Source organism: Schistocerca gregaria, chromosome 2 (assembly GCF_023897955.1).
Source record: "Schistocerca gregaria isolate iqSchGreg1 chromosome 2, iqSchGreg1.2, whole genome shotgun sequence".
Lineage (NCBI taxonomy): Eukaryota > Metazoa > Arthropoda > Insecta > Orthoptera > Acrididae > Schistocerca > Schistocerca gregaria.
The window spans coordinates 903,119,714-903,132,723 of NC_064921.1; the positions used below are offsets into that span (position 1 = coordinate 903,119,714).

The window sequence follows — 13,010 nt, forward strand, 5'->3', positions numbered from 1 at the left end:
GTAATCGACAGTTCCTGTCTCTCTGTATCTCTTCCGTGTCCGAACAACATCGGTTTGGTTCACACCGAGACGCCTGGACACTTCCCTTGTTGACAGCCATTCTTGGCACAAAGTAACAATGCGGACGCGATCGAACCTCGATACTGACCGTCTAGGCACGGTTGAACTACAGACAACACGAGCCGTGTAACTCCTTCCTGGTGGAAAGATTTTAACTGATCGCTGTCGGACCCCCTTCTTCTAACAGGCGCTGCTCATGCGTGGTTGTTTACATCTTCTGGCGGGTTTAGTGACATCTCTAAACAATCATAGGGACTGTGTCTGTGATACAGTATCCACAGTCGGTCTATCTTTAGGAGTTCTGGGAACCGGGGTGATGCTAAACTTTTTTCTGATGACTGCATAAAGAAATATTGTATCCATTGTTCTTTAAAAACTTTCTAAATACGAAGTTGCAGCCATCTTCAGTCTTCGGAAACATACTGATAAGGTGACACATTTAATAAAGGCAAGAATATTAGGGATAATAATTTCGTACAGAATCAGTGTTTTATGCGCCTTGAAGATAATAGTGTAGTAATATTATAGTGGTTCAAAGCACAAAGGTAGTGGAATAAATTCAATTAACGAAATTGGAATCTTCTCTAAATCGCTAACCATAACATTTTCGCAACGTTTTAAGTAATGGATGAAAACAGTCTGGAAATTTTTACTGGTGTTAAAAAGTGAAAAGGATGACCTACTCACATGTGTTTCAAAATACGAAGGAAGTGGTGTAAATTCAGTTAACTAAAACAAATACTATTTGAAATCTGTAAGCAACACACTCCCATGACGTTTAAATAACAAATGAATGTAATTACGAAGCATTTCCTGGTACTACAACTTCAACAGCCTGACATGCAGTCACATGTTTTCTTGCATAAAGAGAACATCAGTTTATGTAATTAAATCGGAATATGTATGAAATCAATAAGAACTTGAGTGATAATTTATATACGTTGCACCCAGAAAGCAAAACAGGGAAAATATACCAGAACCGCACGGACGACTAATGTATTTCCATGCAGACCCGCTGCAATTGAGTATACCATCGGGTGTGCCTGCACGGTAGCTCAGCGTGTTCGGTCAGGCAGCTGGTTGGCCTCTGTAATAAAAAACTGAATGGAAGGATCAACAAACGAACTTGAACGGATGTCATGTGACGTCAGCAACGACCAAACACGACGGTCCACAACGAACGAAATGCAAAAAAATAAATAAACAAATAAATAAATAAAAATAAATAAATAAAAAATAAAAAAAGTGCCGCCAAAGAGGAAGTGCTCTTTGGGGAACATGCCTTCACCTCAACTGAACGTTAGTCTTTCCTCGAACTATATGGAGCTCCCTCGTCTTTTAGAGTCTGGGAGAGTTTAATGTGGCTCGAGTTATGGGGCCTGTCGGCGCGTTAGTGGTCGTCACATCTCACGCTACACAAAATAAAATGGGTGTTACTGCGACCGCGAATCACCCTATATTATTTTACACAACTCATGCTGTATTATTTTACAGCCTGTTTCACCTACGCCTAAGTGCTGTCTCCGATGTTACGTGGAAACCAGTAAAGTTGGTCGGTTCACGGTCATCGCATGACACATCGGCAGGTAGACTACACAGTACACAGAGTACAGACTACACAGTATGGTAAGCAGAGTCTAGGCTTTAGCCGAGAATAAACTAGACTAATTAGGAGTGGTCTTAGGAAAAATTCCGAGACAGTCGTTGTACCATATACAGTGTCTGTAACATCTTCTCGCAGGGTTATGGACTGAAACCTTTCAAAATTATGCTAGTACATCGACTGACATATCAAATATCGTTTCCTGATATTCACCCTATTCAGTCAGGAACTTAGACGCCCTGACAGTCATAGAAAGGGATACAACCATTACACGCACAATCATTAGGAAGAGAAACTGCGAGGTGTACACTGCGTGAACCTGAACTCTTTCAGAAGACTCTGAGAAGAATGCGCTTTGATCAGTTACCATGTGAGAATGGCGAGGAACACGTGGGCCTTATTCTGTATTATAGTTACTTGACGAAATTGAAAAGTTTAGCTTTTATTAAGTCATGACTACGTATTCGCAGTAAAAGTGTAAATCCTTTACGATAATAGATATGTAGAAGTGTTGCAGTGTCTGTGTAGCATGTAGGACTGCAGCGCAACAACACTACTCAAGAACAAGAAATAGTACTTTATAACGACGGTCGCTAATTTCCGTATCTGCGTGATTAGAGTGTATGACTGCTACAACAGTTGAAAGTCTAAATTCTTCTGTCTGCCTACCGAACCCCCCCCCCCCCCTCCTAATCAGCCTCACCATCTTTCTCGTACTCTATTTCTCTCTGTGCCGGCCGGAGTGGATGAGTGGTTCTAGGCGCTACGGTCTGGTCTCGGCTGAGAGGTTCTAGGCGCTACGGTCTGGTCTCGCGCGACCCCTGCGGTCGCAGGTTGGATTCCCTTCCCAGTCCTTCCCTAACCCGAGCTTGCGCTCGGTCTCTAATGACCTCGTTGTCGACGGGACGTTAAACACTAACCACCACCACCACCATTGAGCTCATGTAATATCATCGTTATCGTGTAATAATTAGAGAGGGTGCTATCATTTCTCTGTACGAAAGTAACTAAACGGTCCTCGAGCTTCTACGTGTCACAATATAAGTCTCCCCACGCCATCCAAACGGAGGTTCTATCTCGAGGTTGTGAGATTACCTCATCGACGAGAATAATTTCCCCCTAATCTGTCACATTCATATTCCCTGACTTGTTGATGAGATTTAATCTTGTTTCTCCACATGTTTGCATTGCCACTGAGATGGTTATATGAACAAAGGAATCGGTAGTGTATTTTACCCAAGAACAAGAGATCCAGATCCGTTCGACGCAAAGTGTTAACTTTTATTAGTGTATTATACAGCATGGGTGGCCCCAATTCCACTCAAGTTTCATGCGGTTCTTGTTGACTTGGCATTGCTGTACACAAACTTTCGCTTAGACAATACTGTGCCAGCAGTTGGTAGTCAGATACTGTTCTGCATTTAAAAACACTCAAACATATCATTACAAGGGTGTAGAGTAATTATTTTTCATTTATCACAGAGTTTGTTAAGCCTTCATGACAAATTATGATTGTTTCATAAGAACATTTAGTTTAAAATACTCGCTCATTTCATGTGTCTGAAGGAACCCTTCCTAAATTACACGTCGTAACATAGAATCATTTTCGTGAAACGTCTAACCCGGTTGTGCAGCTGTCATTTTTCATTCCTGGAAAACCTACTTGCTATGGAAGACTATACACATGGGTAACTTAGGAAGACGCGTCTGCAAATCAGTGCGACTGCTTCTATGGAGCCAGTATTTCAGCATTATTTTACCGGCTGTAATTTATCACCACGGTTTGTTTCCTACTTTTTCTTGTTCTGCCAAAGCAATAACTTTGCTACTTTGTGTAAGTACTTCAGATAGCGCTACTATAGTGAGCATAATTTCATCAAGCTTTACGTACAGGCTAAACTATTGTACGTAAAGCTTGCTGAAGATTAAGTTTTTATGTTTATAAATTTGTACACATTTCCATTTTAGAACTATAGTTCGCAATACAGTCAAAGTCATTAAGTTACACAGATTATCATGTGTTAAACTTGAACGTCGGCAGCAGTTTGTAAACTTTATAAGAGAAAATAAATGTTTGACCGAAACTTTAAAATAATGTTGGCGGCTTTTCCGTGTACTCGAGGATACTGTTCGTGGGCTAACATTTTTATATGAGTCTTGTAAATTCCTAGAGTGGGCAAATAGGTCGCTGCGGCCGGTGCTACGTTTCACATCGGCTCAAGTCAGAAATAGTGAGGTATATCAGCAGTCAAAAGCGAGAGCGGCCTGTCAAATAAATCGAAATTAATCTTCAGTCGTGCGAAGTCTTGGAATCTCCATGAAAGGCAACGACGAGCTCCTTCAATTACCGAAAATTAGTAGTCCGCAGCTCGTGGTCGTGTGGTAGCGTTCTCGCTTCCCGCGCCCCAGTTCCTGGGTTCGATTTCCGGCGGGGTCAGGGATTTTCTCTGCCTCGTGATGACGGAGTGTTGTGTGCTCTCCTTAGGTTAGTTAGGTTTAAGTAGTTCTACGGGACTGATGACCATAGATGTTAAGTCGCATAGTGCTCAGAGCCATTTGAACCATTTTTTGAACCGAAAATTGGTCGCGTCTGGTGCAGGAATTGCAGGAAATGTTCGATGTAATGTAGTTGAAGATGATCTTTGCACAGGAATAATTTTTCTTTGGTACCATCTCTTCCCCTAGGAATTATGGTCTTTGCCGTTGGTTGAGAGGTTTGCGTGCCTCAGCGATGCGTACCGTAGGTGCAACCACAATGGAGGGGTATCTAGTGAGATACCAGACGAACGTGTGGTTCCTGAAGAGGGACAACAGCCTTTTTAGTAGTTTCAGGGGCAACAACCTGAATGACTGACTTATCAGGCCTTGTAACGTCAAACTAAACGGTCTTGCTGTCCTCGTACTGCAAAAGTACAAGATGAAACTACAGCCGTAATTTTGTCCCCAGGGCATCCTGGATAAACTGAACGAACCAGGGGATTGGGTGTTTCTGTGGTCCTCATCATTTCATCATCATCATCCGTGACAGAGGTTAGAAAGGACTGTGTACAAAAATTCGGCTGTGTAACAACTGGGAATTTGTACAGGCGCTGATGACAAGTTGAGCGCTCCACAAACTTAACATCATCATCGTCATCCAGAATATTCGTCAAAGCAATCACCAAGAACTCTGATACGTTGACAAGGGACATAGTAGTTGGAGTACCTGAAGTCAATTGTGGCTGAAAAAGGTCCCCAAGTAGAATAACATAACCATTTGCAGTCAACGATCGGATCAATTGGACCAGAGGACCCAGTCCATTCCATGTGAACACAGCTCACAACAATATGGAGCCACCACCAGCTTGCACAGTGCCCTGTTGACAACATGGATTCATGGCTTCCTGGGGTGTGCTGCACACTCGAATCCTACCATTAACTGAAATCGTGACTCATCTGACCAGGCAACGGTTTCCCAGTCGTCTAGGGTCCAAACGATACGTCCACGAGCCCCGGTTGCTGTGCCGTTGAGAAAGGCAATCGCGTCGGTCGGCAGCTACCATAGCCCATTAACGCCAAATTTCCCCTCACTTTCCTAATAGATACGTGCAGACGCTGGAGATATTGAATTCCCTATGATTTCCGAAATGTGATGTCCCATGCGTCTAGCTCCTGCTACCATTCCGCGCTCAAAGCCAGTTAATTTCCATCGTGGGCCAAAATCACCTCCGAAATGTTTTCAGATAAATCACATGAGTGCAGACAACAGCTCCAGCAGACCACTGCGCTCTTATACCTTCTGTACGCGGTACTATCCCTATCCCATGACCTTGTCACCTCAGTGTGTGTACAATGAAGAATTTTCTTGTTAATGTTATTGGTTGCGCTCCCGCATTACAGGAGATAACATACCACAGCTTAAGCTCACGCAACGCTGCAGCCAGACTCGGCCAGTCTGAGAGATACTAAAAGTAGATGTCCGGCAACAACTGTAAAAGAAATGACAGGATGTGTGTAGAGAATCAGACTGTTTTCAAGTGTCATGCAGTAAATCCGCTCGCCGGTTTGCGTGCAGTTACACGAGACGAAACTGCCCGTAATCGGGCGACAGACGCAGCCAATGTTCTCGGCGCCTCGCGTAATGCGGCCTCGCGACGGCCGAGACAAATTGTTCTCGCGGCGTGTCTGCCGCATCTAACGAGGCGCCGGCCCTCTCCCACTCCCGCTCTCCACCCCCTTTCCTTCTCCTCTCCCACCCCCCCCCCTCCTCCATCTCCGCCGTCCTAACCGCCCCCGCGTCCAGTAGCAGGCACGCGCCCACGCGCCTAGCCAGCGCCGCTGCCATTGATTCCTTCCGGGCGCCCAGCACCAGGCGTCACAGCACGGAGCGACGCTTTAAAAAATATTCCTTTTTCCAGCCTGGGAGAAATTGTCGTTTCCGCACGCAGCGGGCAGCTGCGGCTTGGGGCGACCTCCCCCCCGTCCCCCCTCCTCCCCCCTCCCCTCTGCTATTCACCGCCATCCCACGCTGACGACTGCGCCACCGTCTCGCTGTATATACATATATATGTGCTGCCCGGTGGGAAGTCGGTTCGGATGGAAGGACACGAGCGGACGACGCATGTTCGCCCGGTCGGCGGTTCCGGCGCGGCTTTTCGCGGAAACTGAAATAATATCCACCCTCCCTCCCTCCCTTCCACCACCCACCGGTGAACGCGGCCGCTGTAGCAGCCACGGGTCAGGTCGCCCGCGAAAGAACCCGCCCGCTTCCGAGCGCTCACCGCTTGTTTTTTCTCTCCCACTGTGCTTCGACGAGGTTCTCCTTCCCCTACAGCGTTTCCCGAACGGCGGAGATCTCGCGGAATGTTTTACTACGTTCGCCGACAGAACCTCCCGGCGACGTTTTCGTTTTCTGACGGCGCTGAGGAATATTACTATACTGCGGCTCGAAATACCGGTGATGTGATACGCGGAACTTATTCATGTGTGCAATGTCACGCAAGAAATATCTTGCTCACGAGCTTGAGACACTCTTTCTTGCGGAAGCCCTTTTCCGGACCCTTTGATGAAGAAAAAAAATACCCTACCACGAGGCACTGCTTTCCAGGGTTATACATGATATTTTCCTCCTTGTCACATATAATAGCGGTGTTGCTGAAACAGCATAGTACATGACATGAAGACATCTAATGCTAACATCATATCCACTAGCATAGCTACACAGTCTGATATGTAGTGAAGCACCCAGAAGACACTGTAACTTCGTACGCGTGCACACTTTGTATGGGAATGTAAATGATTAGTGTTGCTGTTCTCTGTAACAGGTAGAACGATCTCTAGAGTGAACTACTGTTTTTCAGTGTTTGGTGTATTTACCAGGCCCACTAACTTATATAAGGGAGCGGACAGAATGACGTGTGGAGTGATCTCTGCTTGGACACGGAGATGTCGCGTACTCGTGTGAGAGTATTTTAAAGCGACCTCATTGTGCTTCTCCATTTCACCGGCTGGTCGAACTGTGCAGTAGGCAAGATTTCTGGGACATCTGGATGTGACAGCGGCCCTTTATTAGAGTGTAATAACACTGTACCAACAGGCTTTATTGTGATGTTGTTTTACACTACTGGCCATTAAAATTGCTGCACCATGAAGATATGCAGATGATAAACGGGTATTCACGGACAAATATATTATACTAAAACTGACATGTGATTGCATTTTCATGCAGTTTGGGTGCATAGATCATGAGAAATCAGTACCCAGAACAACCATCTCTGGCCGTAATAACGGCCTTGCTACGCCTGGGCATTGAGGCAAACGGAGCGTGTGGTGGTACAGCTGCCCAAGCAGATTCAACACGGTACCACACTTTATCAAGAGTAGTGACTGGCGTATTGTGACGAGCCAGTTGCTCGGCCATCATTGAGCAGACGTTTCCAATTGGTGTGGGAACTGGAGAATGTGCTGGCCAGGGCAGCAGTCGAACATTTTCTGTATTTTCGAAAAAGACGGTCGTGTGAAACCCAGCTCGCGCTATTCGTCCACGAGACTCAGAGGGCCATAGACACGGGTTCACAGGTAGATGCCGTGTTTCTTAACTTCCGCAAGACGTTCGATACAGTACCCCACAGTCGTTTAATGAACAAAGTAAGAGCATCTGGACTATCAGACCCATTGTGTGATTGGATTGAAGAGTTCTTACATAACAGAACGAAGCATGTCATTCTCAATGGAGAGAAGCTTTACGAAGTAAGAGTTATTTCAGTTGTGCCGCAGAGAAGTGTCGTAGGACCGTTGCAATTCACAATATACATAAATGACCTGGTGGATGACATCGGAAGTTCACAGAGGCTTTTGGCGGATAATGCTGTGGTATATCGAGAGGTTGTAACAATGGAAAATTGTACTGAAATGCAGGAGGATCTGCAGCGAACTGACGCATGGTGCAGGGAATGGCAATTGAATCTCAATGTAGACAAGTGTAATGTGACGCGAATACATTTAAGAAAGATCCCTTATCATTTAGCTACAAAATAGCAGGCCAGCAACTGGAAGCAGTTAATTCCATAAATTATGTGGGAGTACGCATTAGGAGTGATTTAAAATGGAATGATCATATAAATTTGATCGTCGGTAAAGCAGATGCCAGACTGAGATTCATTGGAAGAATCCTAAGGAAATGCAATCCGACAACAAAGGAAGTAGGTTACAGTACGCTTGTTCGCCCACTGCTTGAATACTGCTCAGCAGTGTGGGATCCGCACCAGATAGGGTTGATAGAAGAGATAGAGAAGATCCAACGGAGAGCAGCGCGCTTCCTTACAGGAGTATTTAGTAATCGCGAAAGCGTTACGGAGATGATAGATAAACTCCAGTGGAAGACTCTGCAGGAGAGACGCTCAGTAGCTCGGTACAGGCTTTTGTTAAAGCTCCGAGAACATACCTCCACCGAAGAGACAAGCAGTATATTGCTCCCTCCTACGTATATCTCGCGAGGAGACCATGAGGATAAAATCAGAGAGATTAGAGCGCACACAGTAGCATACCGACAATCCTTCTTTCCACGTACAATACGAGACTTGAATAGAAAGGAGAACCGATAGAGGTACTCAGGGTACCCTCCGCCACACACCGTCAGGTGGCTTGCGGAGTATGGATGTAGATGTAGATGTAGATGTAGATATCCAGAAAAGACCGTACAGGACCAGCAACATGCGGTCGTCCATCATCCTGCTGAGATGCAGGATTTCGCAGGAATCGAATGAGAGGTAAAGCCACGGGTGATAACACATCTGAAATGGAACATCCAATGTTCAGATTGCCGTCAATGTGAGCAAGAGGTAACCGAGACGTGTAAACAATGGAGCCCCATACCATCACGCCGGCGATGACGACACACGCTTCCAATGTGCGTTCACCGCCATGTCGCCAAACACGGGTGCGACCATCATGATGCTGTAAACAGAACCTGGACTCATCCGAAAAAATTGATGTTTTGCCATTCGTGCACCCAGGTTCGTCGTTGAGTACATCATCGCAGGCGCTCATGTCGCTGATGCACCGTCATGAGTCTCCCAGCTGATAGTTCATGCTGCTGCAACCGTCTTCGAACTGTTCGTGCAGATGGTTGTTGTCTTGCAAACGTCCCCATCAGTTGACTCAGGGATTGGGACGTGTCTGCACGATACGTTACAGCCATGCGGATAAGATGTCTGTCATCTCGACTGCTAGTGATAAGAGGCCGTTGGGATCCATCACAGCGTTCCGTATTACCCTCCTGAACCCACCGATTCCATATTCTGCTAACAGTCATTGGATCTCGACCAACGCGAGCAGCAATCCGACGTTTATCAAAGTCGGAAACGTGATGATACGCATTTCTCCTCCTTACATGAGGCATCACAACAACGTTTCGCGATGCAACGCTGGTCAACTGCTGTTTGTGTATGAGAAATCGGTTGGATACTTTCCTCATGTCAGCACGTTGTAGGTGTCGCCACCGGCTCCAACCTTGTGTGAATACTCTGAAACCGTAATCATTTGCATATCACAGCATCCTCTTCCTGACGGTTAAATTTCGCGTCTGTAGCACGTCATCTTCGTGATGTACCAATTTTAATGGCTATTAGTGTATTAGGCAAACAGTTTCGATCTTCTAGTGGCGTCATCTTCAGGCCTGTTGCATGAATGACACCAAGTGCCACTCGTGCACGTATAAGAGAGTGCACCAACAGTCGTATCTCGTTCCAGGCGAAAGAAATGAATAAGTATTTCTGTCAAGGTCGGAATTGTAGTAGTTCTCTTAAAATCAGCTGATCCAATGCCGCCAAAGGAAGTTACATTGCTTCAGCAAGACAGTTAGAGCACTAACACTTCCGCTCCATTAGAAACGAGACGGAAAATATATTAATAATTATAGATCGATATCTCTTCTTCCTGTGTCACACAAAATTCTGTCTCAGTGTCTCCCTTACCGACGCCACAGCATCTTGCGAATTATCAGGCAGGAATCGCATATAGATGTTACCCAAAGAAAATTTTAGTTCCAGGCAACATTACAACATTCACAATAAGAAAATGACTTGTACCTTTTTAGATTTTAAAAGTATCGATCTTTCTTTGTCTCTTTCAGATCCTAATAGAACAAGATCTGGACCTGAAGACCACTGAGTCGTGGTAAAAACTGTTGTTTTGAAGAGCGCGCCGCAGCGCGTAGTGTGAAGCAGGTGCCCTCCGTTTCTGGCGGTGGCGCCGCTGTGGCAATCGCAGCTTTGGCGTCTCCCTCTGGAGGGCAAGGGGAAAGGTTGTCTGTTAAAGTGCATTTAAGGGGCGGTATGAGCCCGTCAGTCGATCAGTCTGCGTCAGTCTCTCGTCCCCAGCTTGCTAGTCTGTCTCTCGTCCACATTTGCTAGGCAGTTAGTGTCTGTCTGCCGTTCGGAGTGCTAGTATGTCTGTCGTTCGGATTAACCTTTAAAGCCGGCAAAATGAGAGTCTTCGCACTCCACCAGTAAGAGAACTCAGCGAGTGGTCGCCCGGTCGGGGCTTAGTTCCTGAATCTGAGTCTGCGCGTTAGGCTGCCAGTCTGCTCGAGTTTGCTCAGGTAAGGGTCACTGGCGGTTGAATCCATCGGTTGGACGGTCGCGCACTGAGACACAAGATGACTTGCCCGTCTTGAGCGTCGGCGCATGTGAGGTCGCCACGTAAGTCCAGTGGGCTGTGGCGTATAGCGAGGGGTAGTGACTTCGCGTTCGATACGAGAGTAACAGGAGTCAGTCTGGCCAGTGCGAGCTGCGACGATGTGAGACGGGAGATCTGCGCGCCTTCCTGAGTCCGTTGAAGCGGCTGGCAACTGACGGTTCCGGAGAGCGATTTGGGGGTGCTGCGCCAGGTCTTCTCGAGAAATCGCAGTTTATTAGAAGTTAAGTGATTGGTGATATCTTGTTTGATTTACTCTTGTTAAATTCTACTTGTTTTCTTGGTGACGTCTCCAGCCGCTTTGCTTTGGGATCGTCCCACTATTCTTCTCCGTTTCCCCACCCGCGGGAGGGTGGTTGTTTATAAATTGGGTGGTCCGTTTTTCCCTTGTGGAGTAGGGCGGGAGGGGGGGGGGAGGGTTAGAGCAACCTGCGGTTCGGGTTGTTCGGTAATCTCCCCATCAATCTACCGTACGTTAGTAGCTGCCTCTGTCATGTTTGTCGGATTTGGTGTGTTAATGAATTTACTGCTTGGAGTGTAACGGCCTAGTACCTGAAATATGTTTTGATCTTTGGAAACTTTGATATTATTGCCTATGATCTTGAGAGGCGGTATCTGTGTACTGTAGAGCATCTTAACTATTGTTTGGCCAACCTTGTAGAATTTCGTATAAGATTGCATTTAATGGGCTTTTATTTAAATGATAATTTTAGTATATAAAGTTGCCACCCTTTCACCGTAAGACTTTTCATAGAAGTTAAAATCAAGTTGCACCTTCGGTGGCAAGGTTAATATTTTATTTGTTAGTTTTTTGTACCATTTCCATCCCTCCTACAGGGGGTGCACAGTTTGCGTGCTGGTGTAAATTGTTAAAACTCTTAGTTTAATGTAATGTGGTGAGTTTCAGTTTTGTACCAGTGTAGTCTTTCAGAGGCTGTTATGAGCAGTCGTAAATACGGCCGTGTCAAAAGGGAGCGGCAAGGTTCTCTGCCCGAAAGCTCATACAGTCAAAACTTGTTTTCCTCTGCCTCTGAACAAACTGTAACTTCGATATTTAGAGGGTGCTTTCTGATTCTAATTTTTAATCTGTTTCATTAAAGAAATGCTTTTACGCACTATTAAAGTGAATAAAATTCCCATTTGTTACAACGAAGTAGGTTATGATTTCATTAGTTTCTCCCTGCGAACTACTTCCTTGCTTACATAGTGTGATTAACAATGAGCATATGGGATTGGTGGCCGGGAGACGCCTCGCGGGCGGTTCGGCCGCAGTTCCACAAGTTCTTTAATGCCACTACGGCGACTTGCGAGTGAATGAGGGTGCAATGATGATGAAAGACACACAATACCCAATAATCTCGAGGCAGAGAAAATCTCTGAGACCACGAGCCGCGGACTATAAATGTTCATGATGAATCGCTAGTAAATAAAATAAATTCTTAAGAACATTCTTTGAAAATAAATCACGGTTCAATCACTGCAGTCATTAGTGGATGAACAAGTAGTTCAAGATCCAAGGCACAATACACAAGAGGAATTTCGAAACATTTTGATCAAAATAAGGGTGAGATAAAGCGATGCGCTCCCTCCATTATTTTTCAACACTTACTTGTAACGTCACGGGTATTTAGAAGTGCAAATCGGTTGCCAAGTGCTGGTATAGGGTTGGGTGAATTTGTTGTGCTTTACACAACCCCAGGGCCGTCGACGAGCTGCGGCCGGTACAGAGGCAGCGACCGTTGTTGGACACCCCAGGTGCAGGCCCAAAGAAGTGGTCGGAAATCGGGAAAATCTCGAGAGGATTTTGATGCTCTAAGAAATAGCAAAATTCCTGACAAGCTGAGAGAATCTATAATAAATTACAGTCAAAAATATTAATGCAAATCAGAATATATCTGCGATCTCAGTAAAATGAGGAGCATGCACTGATACATGAATATTACAATATATCTCTAAAACTACAGAAGTTAACTGATACGTCTGTGTAAGCAGAAGAAACTAACGATAAAGTCCGAAAACAATTTATTGGACTGTTCAATTAACCAAAACAAATTCTCCAAGTATAACACCAACACAAAACAGTGATCCGTCTTCGAATCACAACTATGTACAAGAATAATATAGAAAAAAAACTGAAATAATTTCCTACTAGTCTCCACCAGAGACTTCCCTG

The 13,010-nt window shown here is 45.4% G+C and overlaps 1 protein-coding gene across 1 annotated transcript in view; it reads right to left on the reverse strand.

The window, feature by feature from the left end:
- Positions 1–13,010, reverse strand: part of LOC126335345 (neuroligin-2-like) — a 656,601-nt gene that overhangs the window by 114,896 nt on the left and 528,695 nt on the right. The gene's annotated exons all lie outside the window — the stretch shown is intronic.